Source organism: Wasmannia auropunctata, unplaced genomic scaffold (assembly GCF_000956235.1).
Source record: "Wasmannia auropunctata unplaced genomic scaffold, wasmannia.A_1.0 LD336064.1, whole genome shotgun sequence".
Taxonomy (NCBI): domain Eukaryota; kingdom Metazoa; phylum Arthropoda; class Insecta; order Hymenoptera; family Formicidae; genus Wasmannia; species Wasmannia auropunctata.
Window position 1 is genome coordinate 437,319 of NW_012026826.1, and position 16,726 is coordinate 454,044.

The window sequence follows — 16,726 nt, forward strand, 5'->3', positions numbered from 1 at the left end:
TCGTTGAAAAGTTTGGAAAAAGTCTTCTCGGACGCCGATTTCTGCGAAACCGCGGATTTGAGGTTTCCGGAAAATTACGATTGAACGCGGACAGTTTTAACCGAAGTTACCTTCCTACGGGACTTACAGACGTACACGACAGAGCCAAGCATTGCGAGCCAATATTCGAAAGGCGCTTTGAAACATAGCATAGTATGTCGACTCTTATAATCTCGGGGTGGTTCGAAGAACTCGGCCAACAAAGCCGGCCGTTCAACTTTACACCTATATAGATATATACACATATCCATTCGAGTCCTCTTCGACGGCGCGCAATGTCGTACGACGACGGCGTCTCTCTTTCTCTCTCTCTCTCTCTCTCTCTCTCTCTCTCTCTCTCTCTCTCTCTCTCTCTCTCCGCGCGCCGTGCCTAACCTTCTCCCGCCCGTAGAGCCCACCGCGCGCGTCTCTCCAACGCGTCCCCCTCTCGCGCCCTCTCGTCGCTCCTCGCCCTCCCCCTCCGTCCCCCGCGCAACTCTGTTCTCTCATGGCGCGCCACGATTCGTAGCAAAGTTTTAACATCGCCTCATTTCTTCTCTATGTCCCTCTATTTTTATCCGTCACTCTCCACGCTTTTTCGAACGTGCATACAATTTTTAAGCCGGGTCCATCGCGCCGTACACGTTTTCACGGTCGCGCGTCAGTTCGGGAGTTTCTCTCTCTCTCTCTCTCTCTCGTTTAACCGGCGTTATTCGGAGAATTCCTCCCCTCCCCTTCGTTTTTTCTCGCTCTTTCGCCGAGGCAAACGCGTTTCGTCTTTGTTGTCGCCCGTGGCCTCTTTGTTTTCCTCCGTCCGTCTCGCTTCCTCATCGTTATTGTTTATCCCTGCCTCTCTCTCTCTCTCTCTCTCTCGCTCTGTCTATCGTTTACTTCGGTGTTTACCCCCGGCAAAACGGACGATCGGTTTAGTTGCATGAACGGCGTACAACGTGACGGCGGGATCCGTACAGTCGTTCCTCGGCGGAGAGAGAGACCCTCGTGTGGGAGAGTGCCAGAGCGAGAGGGGCAGACGGGATAGAGTGAGACGGCGGCGGCACGTAGCTTGTAGGGAAAGGCGGAGAGAGGAAGGAGAGCAGTAGCTAGCCGGTGGTGCGTCGTCGTTGTGCGCTTCCTAACCTCCAAAACGGGCTCCTCGCCTCGCCGACAGCCGACGCGTAAACGTACGTAACGAACGAACGAACGAGCGAGCGAGCGACGCCGCTACCTCGACGCGCGCGCGTGTGTATATATATATGTATATATATTATATACGTATATATATGTGTATATGTGCCCGTCCTTCTCCCCGTGACGTTGCCACCGATTCATAACGAACGTGATCCGGCAGTCGTCGTCGTCGTCGTCGTCGTCACCGCTGCCTTGGTCGTCATCGCCGTGACTCTACGACAGTGTGTTTCTCGCGTGTGTGTCATCGGGTATCCGCGGCGTGACAAAAGAGCCGTGAGACTGCGCGGTGGAGGAAAAAAAAAATATCCGCGCGAGAGAGAGAGGGAGGAGATTAGTCCGAAAAGGGAGTTTTTCGTTTTTGGAATTCACCTCGCCGTCTTGTGCCGCGCTTGCATTTTGAGTGAGTGAGACGAAACGCGACGAGGGGGAAATTAGCCACGTCGCCGAACCACCAGGTGCACGGGATATTCGACTCCGGAATTCGGCCTGGAACATTCCTTCCATCGTTGCCGCCAACCGCTAGCCGCCCGCCGACGCCGCCGTCTGGGAGCCCTACCGTGGACACGGTTAGTACATCTGGCCAATAGCGCGACCGGGATTCGGCGTGCCGACGCGACGTTATTATTGCGACACACGACGCCCCGCGGCGACGACGGAGGGTCGCCGCACGGCGTGGCACGACGATCGGATTTTCGGAGCCGGCGGTAGCACCACGTTGAGCCGAGCGTTTCCGGCGCGGAGCCACCGCGTGCGACCGCGCGCGCGCGCGCGCTCCGAAATCCGCGCGGATTCTCCTTTCCCGCCTCCTCCCCCTGTCGTAAACGCGCGCTCGCGCGGAGTCGCGGAGGGCGCATGTCCGCGGCATTGAAACCGGCTGCCGCGGCTCCGAATCGTCCTCCCCCCCGCCGCCGCCGCACGTTCTCGCACGTGGTCGAGGAGAGAGAATTTTCACCGGCGCGGGCGACGCGAAATCCCCGAGCCGGAGTCTCCGTTGCCGGTAGGGATTGCCTGCCTGGAACGAATGCCCCATTGTTCGTCACGGTCCCTCGGCCTTGATCCTTCCCAGGAGCACACGCCGCCGGAAATCTTGATTTCGCGCCGGTTTTGGGGAGCGCACAGTCCCGGCTTGCCGGGCTTGCGCAGCCGGCGGAAGCATGCTTCTCTAAACTGGAGGCCCATTTTCATAATGTATGGTTTACCCTCTAAAGGTTAAAAATTACCAAGAAGTTTGTTGTTTAATAACGTTTGCTTAGGACTCAACCGTTATCGAGTTAACTTGATGTCAACTGGTACACCTGGTGATAACCTTCAGTTTATTCGAGTATAAGCTTATGAAAGTGTGTTTTAGTAAATTCTCAAGTTTTCAGTTAACCTAACTTTTTTTTTTTTCGTTTTGACCATGTATTATGAAACTGGGCCTGAGAAGAAACAGGTGCTGCCGACTAGGTACACGTGACGGCTTTCTTTCTTTTAAGATATTGTACGTTTTATGGGTTTAAGGATGACGAAGGATCTCGGGTATCTAATAATGCCAGTAAGAAATGTAATACTCTGAAGAGAAGTTATGCATTGTATATATGTGTAGTGCATTGCTGCGCTAATACAAAAGTGATGCGTGTGTAAAAAAAAATGAGCACTTTTAAACATGTGTCATTTTCCTGTGTTTAAAGCGACGATATATATATATGTATATATACAGCGCGCAAGTTTTTTGTCAAAGAGTATATATAACAACGTTATAATAATGGAAATACCTGAAAAAAGATGGTAACGTCGATTTAACTCGGTAATTTAATAAAATTGAAAATTTTAATAAAAATCAAAATTTTATTTATAATAAAATAAGCGTCGACGATGGAATCGGTGTACCTCACACACGTAAATGTTTTATTCGTCCTCAATGCGAAGAGTGACGTGACAGTACAAATATAGCTCGATATCCTTAAGCGGTGGTTTTATTAACATTCATTAATCTTCACTTTTAGCGGAAAGGCGTCTATAAATTACGCTCCCGTGCATGCGTCTTTCCTCACCTATTTGTCTAGGTACCTTTTTGTGTCAAATGTCGTTGAATATTTATGTCGCGTCTCCCGGTAAATAATTTTCCGCCGTCTCGCGGGGGCCTCGAGGTGTGTAGAACTGCGGTAGACTGACTGGTCCGTACACCACGGACAGGAGCCCCGGCTTGTACAAACGTATCTCGCGGAACAATCATTTAAGTACCGCTGGGAAAACTCGTCGCTGTCGCCGGGCGGCGAGGAGAGAGAAACGGCGATGGGCGCGATTACGCGACGTCGAGGCGCGCGCGTTAGCCGGTATCAATGAGTCGTCCGACAACGTCAAGACGACCGACGGAAAGATGTGAAGGGGCCGCGGAGGGGGGGGGGAGAGACCGCGAGAGCATGCGTTTTTTGTGAGGCGGTGGGTGTAAAAATCACTGCAAGTAAACAGAGTCCCAAGCTCGGCTTGCGGCGGCGCATAGAGTTACACGCGGCTTATCGCGTCGCGCCGCATTGCCCGCGCGTTCCTCGAACCCACCGGCCGGCCTATACGGTATACGCGCGCGCCCGCATGCATGTGTGTATGCACCTGATGGCCTATACCGGTACCCCGCGGCCGTGGTACGCCAGTCGGATCGGTATATACGGCCCTAGGTTCTTCAGGATCGTGAGAATCGTTGTTGTGCGCGTCTCCCGCCCCCCTCTTCCGCGCGCCCAGCTCCTCGCGAAGCTCCTTTTGCACGCGACTTGGGAGCCGTCCCGTTGCAGCGCGGCGCAGTCTTCTGCGCTTGTCCTCGGCGCTTCCCAATCTTCTCTATAACGACCAAACCGCGGTCGTTCTGCAGGAGCAATCGTCCGGTCTTCTTCCTTTCAGAAACGAGAAACGTTTTTAGACTCATTTTCTACCAATGTTGATTGACTTTAATCTTAGTTAAATTTGTTCTTTATATCTTCTTCTAATTCTTATAATCAGAAGTAAACCGAGAATAAAATTACTCTATGGACATTAGGAACAGTAGTTTAAATGAGCTCTTATGTACCAGCCTGCGCCAGGTGCACTAGGTAGTTTCAAGATTTCTGATTCACTTTGAAAACGTCAACTTGCTTGAAAATTCTTTTTGCAAAATATTCCGCTACGGAATATATATGTATGTACAGGGTGTCCCGAAATTCGCGAATCAAAATATCATAGCAGGAAAGTCTTCGAAAAATTAAGTAAAAAAGTTATTTGTACATTTTTAATTTAAGCAATAGTTTTTGCAAGAGATATAAGGATTTAAATTTAATCAGTTATAGATTAGTACTCGCGTGAAATGCCACTAACACTATCAACGCGTTCACGGACATATTTCCGTTTAATCTATAATTTGGACATTATAAATAAATTTAAACCCTTACATCTCAAAAACTGCTTAAATTAAAAATTTACAAATAACTTTTTTACTTAATTTTTGGAAGACTTTCCTGCTATGATATTTTGATTTGCGAATTTCGGGACACCCTGTATATATATATATGCAATCTGTCCTAAAGCGCAGCACTATTTTTCGCTTAGCTCGCTTCAAAATTCCGGGCGCTTTTGCATTCGTGACACGAGGCTGAAATTTGTATCTCTTAGGCCCTCGCGCGCTTCATTGAGCAAGATTTGTCGCCGTCGTCAACGACGCCATTGTCAATAGAAACTAGGCTGCAAACCGGCAATCAGAGCGGGGGTACCTCCTTGCTAAGCGCGAGCCTCACGTATACGTACGAGTGAAGCAACTTTACGGCGCGTAATTGCTTCCTCGGGAATTAGAAACCACACCTTTTGCGTTCGTATAACCGCGAGTGTCGCCGGTCGACGTAAAAGGAAATCCACTGTAATCGCGATTAGGTGTAGTTTCTCGACGGACAAAAATGGCTTGCCCGTCGGGCGCTCAATCGCAGTTTCACTAATCACCCCCGGGGTGTATCGTTACGTATGTTTACAATTAATTTTTGCGATTATGAAATTTTCAATCCAGCGGATCTGGCGTATTTTTATTAATGTAACGTCGGTAGAGATTGGAAAAACATTCTCTCTCTCTCTCTCTCCCCCCCCCCCTTTTCGAGTTAATTTTTTTACGAAGTGTATTGAAAGGGTTCACGGACTACTTCGCAATTCACGCCGTATCTCGGCCTGAAATTCCACGGTCGGTGATATCGGCCGTAATTGTGGCCGTGATCCGAATATCGATGACTAAGTCTGTGTCTTGGGCATATTTTTGCGCCGCGAATGGTAATCGCGCGCGCGGACCGTTCGCGAAATGTTCGTTTGAGAGAGCTATTTTCTTCGATGATGCACCCGCCGCCAGGAGTACACCTGCGCTCCCCCCCTTCCTTGGCTGTGTCGCGACATTGCATTCGGATTACGATTGAGCCACGATCACCTTGCCGTCCGAAATCGTGAGAAACCGGTTCCGCGCTATCATCGGGAGACCCTCTTCCTTTTTTTTTCTGTACCGGCGACGCGACGCACGGTGGGCTCTCGTCGCACCGTCGCGCAACCGAAACCGAAATCGTCGCGGTTCATCATTATGCGAGACGCGTTTCGCAATTCGGAAGAGAGAACTCGAGCTCCTCCGTTTAGCCTCGAACGAATGCTTTTTCGACGAGCCGACGCGCGTTAGGCGCGCGCTCAGACCTCCCTATTGCCGTTTTCGCGAGAGTATTTGCATAACGAGAAAATCTCTTCGTCGGAAGAGAGTCTGCGTGACCAGCACGAAACGCGACAATTTGATTCGCTTAAAATTTGTTATTAAACTTTTATTGTCAATTTGCTACAATTTGATATCGTTCCGTTATTTTTATTTTTAAGGTTGACAATCTCTAACGCTATTTTTTTTTTTTTTTTTTAATAATATTCCGCTCTGCAACCACGGCGAATTAATGGTAACGATATTTAATAGAAGTATTAATAGCGGGGAATACAGTTTTATGGCTATTGGATAACCGACGATGAATTTTATCGGTTAGTTATAGAATTATTATTGAGTTTCAAAGAAGAGCGCTGACAGGTTGCGAAAACTCGTTCACTGATATTTTATAGCTGCACCAACCCGGAGCAGCGCTGTGTATGTGTGTGTGTGTGTATGCGCGCAGCACGTTAGGTGTCTCATTTTACCTTGATATCGATCCGACGTGTCATCCGTTTAATCTTTTCTTTCTTTTTGTTCTTCCTCTCGTCGTTTAGTGTTAAAGCACTCCCGCGGCCCGACGTTTTCAGGACGTATCATACTCGCAATTTATGGGAACCCTATGCCGGGAATGTTGAGCATGCGCCGGAACGGTCTCTTAGGGACCTTACGAGACGACTAAATGCCTCCCATAACCGAGATATTAAAGGATTTATTAAGCGCGGAAGGTCAATTTGGCCTCCTCCACTTTTTTCCTTTTTATAACAAGTTAATATAACCTTTCCCTATATGCGAGAGACGTTTTCCGCGCGGGGCTTAAAACGCGGTACTTACTGTTATCTCAATTAGGACTGTAACCATCGATTTCGCGATAATTAGATTGTAATGTAAACTCAGCCACGCTTTATCTTGGCCGCTTACTTTCCGTTTCTGATATGGCGTAATAGCTCTTTCGCACGCCAATAAAGACGGCGATATCAGTTTTCTTAAATCGCGATCTAAAATTTTGAAACACGCGAACGGTAACGCGAAATTTTATCTTCAATAATGCATTTTAGAACATTGCACACGCAATCGATTACTCATTTTTCATATTTTATAACGCGATTTCTATTTCTCTTCCCCCTCCCCCCTCCTTCCCCATCTTCTCTTGTATTTGGAGAAGTTTAAACGTATAATAAGGTATCGTAATGTAAAATGTTAGCGTTTTTGTGATTATGTTTATAATGTTTACAATATTCAGGATTGTTTGAGTGTGTCATTTAAGTTAAACGGCCCACCCACGTGGGTACGCGGAGCTCGTTTGATCATCAAGGTCGCCCGACTCCCGCAAAGCAATCCATCAATTCTCCCTCCCCGCGCGCGCGCGTGCGAGTGGAATATTTCCTTTCGAAGTTTCTCTCCTCTATTTTCTTTACGTCTTGGACTTGGAACTCTCGTATTTCGGGTTCGCGGGGCGTATCATATTTTTCCATTCCGACGTTTATGGTCGACGTGTCGCGGCCCCCGTCGATTTTTCTTCCCGTGATTTCGAGATTTGTAAGCACGGATTATGCCCGTGGAATACTTCCTCCCAGGAGGAACGACGGCGATGGGGACAACGGAAATTCCTAATAAAAAGGTTTGATGCGCGCAGCACCCGACACCCGGAGGAGATCTTCAATTTCTATTTTTTTTCTTCCTATTGAATCTTTTTTCGCAATATCTCTTTTTTTTTTTAGACACACGCCGCTGAACAATTTCGCTCGGATTCCCGAACATCCCGCATATTTATAGCCGTCAATCTGGATTCTTTCCAGCATTTGTTTGTCCGTGATCGCGCCGACTGTCGATCGATGTGGCATTCGTTTTGCAACGCTTCGCAAAGCGGTTGTCTGGAGTAATAAGAGGGCGATTCCTCTCCGGGTAATCGATTGCTCGACAGTATATTTCTACTCTCTCTCCCTCTCTCCCTCTGCGTGATTTCCGTGTTTCGCGATTTGCGGTTTCCAAACCGCCAGCTAACTTTCCGCGGAAGAGGGTAGCATTGCGAGAGGAGTAAAAGAACTCTCTTTTTATCTCTCTCCCTCTCCCTCTCTCTTTATTTCTCTCTCTCTCTCTCTCTCTCTCTCTGCCTCGGAGTCTTCCGCTCGGGTAAACATCTACCGGAAACTATCCCGTGGAAAAATAAGCAACGCGGCATGGGCTTGCGTGGCATTGACGTGATGTTCCGCGGGAGGTGGATGTACGCAATTTCATTCGGTATGAAACGAGTGTAACTTAAGAGCCGCCATCACGCGAGAGTCTCTTAGCTCGCGCGTGCGTTGCGAGTAAACGCTCGCGTTTTACCGTGTAAAACCGTACAAAGTTCTGCCTTGAGTCTCTTTTGTCCATGCACGGAAAGAACGATTTTGCTGGAATGTCTACAAATTTTGCTGGATACAGATCTGAAAATAATTTTTGTTGGATCATCAAAGTAATTTTGGAAAGCAACAAAATAATGAGCATTACTATAAAACGTTTTGTTATTCTGGCAATCAGTTTGATTTTTCAACAAAATTATTTCGATGGTCCAATAAGAATTATTTTCAGATCTATACACGGAAAGAACAATTTTGCTAGATTCAGATCTGAAAATAATTTTGTGCGAAAGTCAAAATGATTGCTCGAATATCAAAACATTTTACATAGTAATGCTTATCAGTTTTAATATTCCAACAAATTATTTTGGCGATTCAACAAAAAATTATTTTCAGATTCGTATTCAGTAAAATTTTTTCTTTTAACAAAATCGTTCTTTCCGTGTACCTATCCAGCAAAATCATTCTTTTCGTGTGATGTTAGAAATCGCTCCGGGATCTCGGATGGCGGAAAAAATTAACAAATCACATTTGAACATATCAGTCAATTGATCGATGCGATCGATCAATACTTTTTCCGGACACAAAGCATTATAAAGACCTTTGTCTATTATTATTCATAATTCGAAAAAAAAAATGAATGCGACACGAATCTTCGACTGCAAACCTCTCTTCGTGTATGTTTGTCTGTCGATTTTGCTTCTCGATTCGGGAAACGCGAATCCATTCCCTCGAAACGTCATTTTTCTCTCGTCCACGCGAGGACATGAGAGGAGGGAGACTTAGTGTTTAGGCGCGCCACACACTGGAGAAGGCCGGCTCTCCATTTTCCCGGCGATCGAACGTCCAACAGGGTACTCGTAACTCATGTCGCGAGAAATTAATTAATTAAATCGCCCTCGTTGCGCGCAGGATGATCGATACTGAAAATTAACTGCCGCCCGTAATACTCAACGGCGCAGGCCCGTCTGTCTTTCGTGCGAGACGGCCTGTCGTCGGCGGAGACGACAAATTAACGGACGGGCTAATAATCGTGAATACGATCGCGATGGTTATTCCGCTGCAGCTGGGCTAATGGTAGCTCGGCCTGTCGTTAAAAAAAGATTTCGCGGTTTTATTTCAAAATCCTTACGATGCAATCTCAATTCTCACTTTACGTTATCAAGCGATTATTCAAGATTGTTGCCAAATAGAAATGCATTTTTTTTTTCATGAGATGAATTTTGTATTTCAAATGGAAAGATTTGCGCGACTAATTTTCACTCTCTTTCTCTCTCTCTCTTTCTCGCTCTTGCATAATATCTGCGAAATCTCATTTGTATTAATTTGCAAAAATAAGAGGTCGCGAATACATATATATATATTTGTGTTCCGAATTATATAATATGTATATCACGGCGACCCGATGCAATAATCAAATCGCCCGATCGAACATCGCTCGCGATTTCCGAAATTCCGCGGATCGGAATAAAGGATTCGTCAGGTTCGTCGCGTCCGTGCCGTAAATAAATCGACAGAATAGCGTCGCGGCGAGCCGCTGAAAATAACGCCATGAGCGCGGGCGGGCACCCCGGGTTGCAGCACCGCGCCGTCGTTTATCGGCCGGTTTCGAAAACAATTTCGCCGTGTGTACAAAACCGCCGATCGCGGCGGTATCCAATAATGCAAGCATTCGATGATCCGATCACGTCTCCTCGTTAATTAGATCGGATTACCGAGATTGCGCGCCCCGCGAGAGCACGATTTTTGGTTGGCGCGGGCGAAAACGATTTGCTCTCTCCCCCCTCTCTCTCTCTTTCTCTCTCTCTGTCTCTCCTGTCCATCCCTCTGTTTTTTTTTCCTCGCCGCCGAAAATCAATTTCTTGTTACGCGTAAGCCGCGAGAAGCGTTCTCGCTATCATGCGTATTTCGGGTATATCCCTCTGTGGAAAATGGTTTTTGGTATATACATGATAAAATGGATTTGGTCCGTTCTACGTGCAGATGGATGGAAAATTCATGTCACGTAGAAATTTCTGTGCGTTACCGATATATTCGGTTTTCGTATATTAAAATGATAAACCTTCACGATAGACCTTATACGCGTCGCATAGTATAGTTACTGTATAGTTCGTCGGATTTTTTTCGAATATGAACGCTTTAAGAATGCAATGGAGGGAAACTTGAAACCTCTCCGTCCACCGCCGCGGTTGCGGCAATTTGCCGCGCGCTCGATAATGCTAATTATTATCGCAAAATGACGCGATGTAAACGGAGCTCAACGCGCGCCGTCGGTTCTCGCGTCGGCGAACAATCCGGAGGCTCTTCAACCAGGAAGCGAGTAATTTCGCCATCCCGCACGTCCACCCACCGAGAGAGCGGAGAGAGATACTTAATTAATTCCACCGCTCGCCGGTGGAACGCCGCCGATATTCTTGCGCGATAAAAATGTCGCACGGCATAGTGACAGCCACCGTCGCCGCCCCGCCGCCGCCGCACCGCGGGTCTCATCGGGAGGGAAAAATAACGGAGAGTGATTTCTGTAATAGATCTGGCGAAGCGGGATTTTATAATCCGATTTGTGGTCGAATACCTTTCTCGCTCTTGTCTTTACGGAAATTATAAGGGGGTATAATTCAGGAAGTAGCTTAGTTACTTCCTGTAGATTTTAAATGATTGTATTTTATAAATTTAAACGAATATACATTTCTTATTTTTTTTTTTTTTTTTGCAAACAGTCACAGCGGTCTGACAGGCCGTGCCGTGTTGTAGTTAAGAATCAACGAAACTCGGATTTACTAATACATCTTTTGATCCTTTCCATCGGGAAAACTTCGGGATTCCTTGGAAATTTAATCACGCCAGATGTGTGTCAGGGCCAACGGGTCCCTTACTTCTCGTCTGTTACATTCCGAGACTCATTAGTGCGACTCGGAGCAGACGTTCAACTGCAGGCAAATGGGTCGGCTTTACGGTCACAGACCAAAAGCAACCGGATTATTGTATCCCGCGGAGAGCGTTTATTTGACTCACTTATATTAAGACATGCCTATTTTGATTTAGATTAACGTCAACCAGTTCAGTCTGCTTCGTCTCTATTTATGCTGGATAACGTGACAAAAAGTCATCGCAGTCTTGGATTAATTTTGATTATTAATGCATCTCGACCTGAATCGCTTCGTGTAAAATGTCAAATTTACCTCGACGAATTTGTTACGATATTTAAAAACCGAAATGTAAAGCTCGATAAAGTTTACCTTATAATTAAATTCCCCGTCTCTCGGCTCCCGATTGGTACGGCAGAAATTTCTATGAAATTCTTCTTGATAGGATATGCATTATAATCGCACGCCGAAGGCAGCTAGTTTCTTAATTCGTTTCCGCGGAGGAAAGTTTAAGGTTTGAAAATTCAACACTTCGCACATGATGTACCACGTAATATCGCAAAGTATTTCTTAAATCCACGCGTTGGCCGGCCGCGGCAGTCGGGGATCGTTTATTAGTTCCGGTCGAATAACCGGCGAGGCATATATCGGAGCCAGCTGCCTTACGTCCAGGATATCTCTGGTCATAACTCAGTATTTTCGTCGAACCGCGTTCCCTGGATCTACGGATCGCCCGCACGAGCACGACCTTTCGCGAGCCGGCGCGAAAAGGTTATTCGGGAATCGGGTGCGCGCCTCCGTGTCTGCCGGCCTAAACCGTCTCGCGCGGGTTTCGCTCTAGCACGTAGAAGAAAACCTCGGACGGCTGAGCACAGCTGTTCCCCGAGTCTCGCATACGCTCCGCGACACCGGTGTTTACATTATTACCGGCGCTTCACTGTCGCGATTTTGAAGAGCTGCACCTGTCGGCCCTGTCAGCGACTCGTTAACGACGCGATTAGCGGCTTGCATATATGTCCCCGCGATAAAAATATAGCGACATTTTTATTAAGCATCACAAAGTATCTTAAGTATCTTTTTTATTAAGTATCATAAAGTATCTTAAGTATATCTTTTTTATTAAGTATCACAAAGTGTAATCTCTTAGAGATAAGTTTGTATAAGTAGTTGCAGCTTATTTACAAAAGTCGATCTGACACGATAGTATAACTCGAGATTTCGAGAGCTCTTGAAAGTAGTTCACGTTATATAAAAAAAAAACTCAGTAGCTTGTGTATGATCTTAATTAAGACATATGTCTTACTTAATTGAAATACACGTATTCTGATATTACTTATTTTAAAATATGAGTAAGAGAAAGACAGAGAGAACCGTGAAATTTAATTGCATGAATAAAAAAACACACGCAATTATAAAATAATAGCGCTCTTGAAGTACATTCGAGGAACGCTTTAAATTTCTTCATCGGAATATCCCTGCGTTTCGAACATGTGTGATAAAATGATAGCGCGCGACAGCCGGTTGGCAATCGTCGCGCGAAATAATCTGGCGTGCCGTACGGGACGGCAATTTGCGCGTTGGCTGCGTCGCGCGCGCGTTCTATTCGCAAACGCCGTGTATCGCCGTTCCGCGTCCGGCAAAGGTGGGTATTACTCAGCGCGATGAGATTATTGCGAAACGAAGCATTGTCGCCGGTGCACTCTTCGAAACAATAATCGCGCTCGGATGGACGCGTTCCGATTATTGTTCGGCGGACGGGACAATTTCGTTTCGCGCGCATAATTGCGCAGCCGATGTGTGTTTAGCTGTGTGCCTAAATTTCGCGTTATTCGAGTCGAAACTGATCGAACTGAATCCGACCGGCTATCTCTCTCGACTGCCGCGAGAGATTTCGGGATAGGTATTTCGCGTAGAATAATGAGATTTTAATGACGAAACCGACGCGAAGATTGCTTTGCTCTTCTATTTTTCGCCAGATCAATACGCGGGAATCAGCCAGAATCGAGGATGATTCCTGCTTCATCATTTTTTCTTGACACGCATTTCTCGCGATATTCACATTTAACGAGCTTCTTACCTTCGTAATATCCGGTGCAATCTATATTTTCATATTATGAAACTCGACGGGGCTGAAACAAAAAATTGCGTCTCTCCTTTAGAATGATCAATCCACGTTTTCCACGCGGAGCTCGCTCGCGTGTGTGTCGCAACGTTCTTCGATTACATTGTAACCGCCGTGTCGGCAGCGGAAACGAGGTTACCGTCTGCGTGACGGTGATTTAATGAAAGTGACGTCTTGGCACCGGGACGCACCGATCGGAGATTAATCCGTTGCCTGCGTAACACGGATTGCGCACGTGTGCACGCGCGCGCGCGTTACCGAGAATCACGCTACATCCGCGCGCGTCCTCCTCCTCCTCCTCCTCCTCCTCCTCCTTCGTACACGTTCCACGCGCACTCGCACACACGCACGCGGATTTTAAGTCCGCTGCCTATGTTGGCTCGAGGCGAGTGCACGCTTTTATCAGCTTATCTTTGAAAGCGACGGTAAACATTTGAATTATTAAGCCGCCTCTGCGCTTTGAGACGCGCCCCGATGGATGAGGCCGGCGTATAGGAAGGAGCGAGCGAGAGAGAAGGAGAGAAAGGGGGGGAAGGGAGGGAAAGGCCACATAATAGCTACGAGAGACGCGGAACAAAGGGGCGACTTCGAACAACGTCGAATGCAAGAAATTAACCCTCCGTGAAACGGGGTCGCTTCTCTACCTGCGGAAACTTTGGAAATGTGATATTTTCCCCACGGCAAAAGAGAGGGAACTCTAGGCGAATTATAGGCCTTGGCGAACTTTACGGGAGAAAATCTCCGTACTTAAATTTCACTGGTGGCTCCATTTCCGCGATAAAAACACCGCGAAATGTTCGTCGAAATATAAGTTTTAAGGTCTAATAACATGGAAGAGATCGTAAAATCCCGATGTGTGCTGCCGGTACTCGTGTTCGGGTAAAATACTGCGAAATATACCTGATAAATTTCAAGGTCTGATGAAATGATTAATCCTAGAATATTGTTACTGCGGGACAGTTTTGTGCGTGCCCTGTAAATCGGATTACAAAGAGATAAAATTCGTAACGCGGAAAATGTAATAATCGAAACGCGTTGAATATTGCATGTTTGTTATCTGATACGTTTGACGTCATTTGTACCCGTTGATATACAGTATGCTTCCGTGCAAAATGGTATTGTCAACTCGGAAAACATTACGAATAGAGAGAAGGCGTCAAATACACGCACAGAGAGAGAGAGAGAGAGAGAGAGAGAAGAGAGAGAGAAAGCACTTTTTTTTATATATTTCGGAAAAACATTATTTCGATCGTATAATATCCCGAGAAGCTTTTAAAAATACTTTCGCACAATAACATATTGTTTCGCGTTTACGCTCGTGATTAACGTTTAAAATTGTTAAACTGAAATATACATATATGTATATATATTCGCGGTTTGTTAAGTATATAGAACCGGTGAGCCTCCGGCTTAAAACAATGGACAATTGATTTATAGCGGTCCAACAGGACCGAAAATCACGGAAGAGAACAAAGAGAGCAAGTGGTGGAGGGGAATGTCCCCTTACGCTTCGCGGAATCCTCATGTTCTTTAAAACGGTTCGACCGATGTTCGAGTGGCGTTCAACGTCGCCTGACGCTCGACGTCCGTGTCAAATTGCTCGTTGCAATTATCTTAATGACGACAATCAGTAATGCTGTGACGGGAATACTGGTAAGCGAAGTACAACAAATGCAGGAGAACCCATTGAGGTCAAGAACCATTTGCAATGTTTGCGAGCACTAGGGGTATTCTCATGGCAAATACAATATAGCCGCAGATAACAGTATTCTGAAAATTGACACCAGTTTCGTGTTATCTTTAGGTGCTGTTATACTTGAATTTTGTCGTCCTTGCGGCACGTATTTGTAAAATTTTATTTATAATTAAGTACTATTTTAAAATAGATAAGAATAGAGATAGAGAAAGCATGTCTCACTTGTCGCAACAAAAATCTAATCACGGCATACGATCTTTAATTGTCTGCCTAGCAAGTTTTATATCTTACTGTGTGCGTCTCACAGTTAAATTTTCATTATCATAAGCATGTAATGGTATAACAATGTGTAATATGATTAAATTAAGGCTATGTCCTCATGAGTAGTGTGTTGAATAGCGCATTGTTTACACTTTACATTGTTATTTATTTACGTCATTCAACAGTTTACATTAAGTAGCACTTAACAATGAGTATAGATTCACGGCTCGTATTTGCAAAGAAATAATATAAAGAAAACAAGAGAGAAAACAATGTTCGTCTTAGTTTTTTTCTTATATTATTGCTTAATTTTTTTAACGCACTTATTTTTAAGCACTTATTTTTCAACGTTTTAAAAACGTTTTAAAAAATTTTGATAGCGGACACACGGCTGACTCACGGCAGTGAATGTGTTAATAAAATGATACTTACTTTACGACTTCAGATGGTATCCACGTAGTATCACTTTCGAATTTATCTAGCCGTTGTGGGCAAAAGTTCACGGGGTCGTGGCGAAAAAGTGACAAGTTTAGGAAGAGGCTGATGAATTTGTTAAGAGTTCTCGGAGTTCTTTTGGGGAGGGAAAGGGGAGGTAACTTCTATCGTAGAACTTTCACCCTCGCTGTCGGCGTGAGCCTTCGCTTCAGGCTGAAGGAGAACGTTCGGTGCGGGGTTGGGACTTCGTGATTTCGATCGACCACCTTCGTCAATTCGCTCGGCGTGCCTCTCGCGCTGTACGAAACACGAAAGGAAGATTGCAGACGGACTCGCCTTCTTGCTCTTCGAATGGAAAAAGTGAAAGTATGTCGGTGGGTCAAGTGTGCGAAAGGATATATCTTGCGTAATACTGCGCGTGATCCATCTTATTTCCCTTTCGAAGGTTGAACGTCACGACATCTCCCTTTTTTTTGTGATTATATTATCTATTGAATTTATTCATAAAGATTTGATTATGTCAATGTCTGTCCTTCAGCGTTTCACGCTGCCTGTAAAAAGAGTGTCGATAAAACTCGCCTCCTCGGTGGACTATCAACGCTACATATAAGCAAAGTATACTTTGCGTGTAAAATATCTTCACGCGTACGTGCGAGCTATATCAGTTGACACGCGAGAATAAAGCATCGATATTACGACATTGATATTTTCGCGCTAATACCTGAGTGTCGCGAAACTTTACGCGCGATAGTTTCCACTATCCAGACGCCGGCGATACTTGCGAAGTATCGATCGCGCGTTCTCTCCCTCCCCTCCCTGTCTCGACCACGTGTTTGCGCGTATTCAGAGTGCGGGCCACGTTTTCGTAACTTCTCTTCGTAAACTTCTCGGGATAATTTCCCGAAATGCTCAAGGCCGCGGAATCGAAGCCTCTCCGGAGAAAATGGAGACCGCCTATATACGTATTCCGCGTAACGATTCCTCGGAACCAGTTTCTCGAAGAGGTTTCTTCTTTTTTCTTCTGTATTTCTTCTCTTCTTTTTCTTCGTTTCTTCCTCTCTTTTATTTTTTTTTTGCTTATCCTCTCTTGTTCACGAAGGCCCCACTGGTCTTCAGTCCCCGTCTTGTCTCCGCTCGCCTTTGTGGACC

The 16,726-nt window shown here is 45.9% G+C and overlaps 1 protein-coding gene across 1 annotated transcript in view; it reads left to right on the forward strand.

Moving 5' to 3' along the window:
• The first annotated feature begins 925 nt into the window (after window positions 1–925).
• The window catches only part of LOC105450258 (polypyrimidine tract-binding protein 1), a 332,980-nt gene continuing 317,179 nt past the window's right edge, over window positions 926–16,726 (forward strand). The window contains exon 1 of the mRNA XM_011690014.1: window positions 926–1,772. The gene's annotated coding sequence lies outside the window, so the exon portion shown is untranslated. The remainder of the gene's footprint in view (window positions 1,773–16,726) is intronic.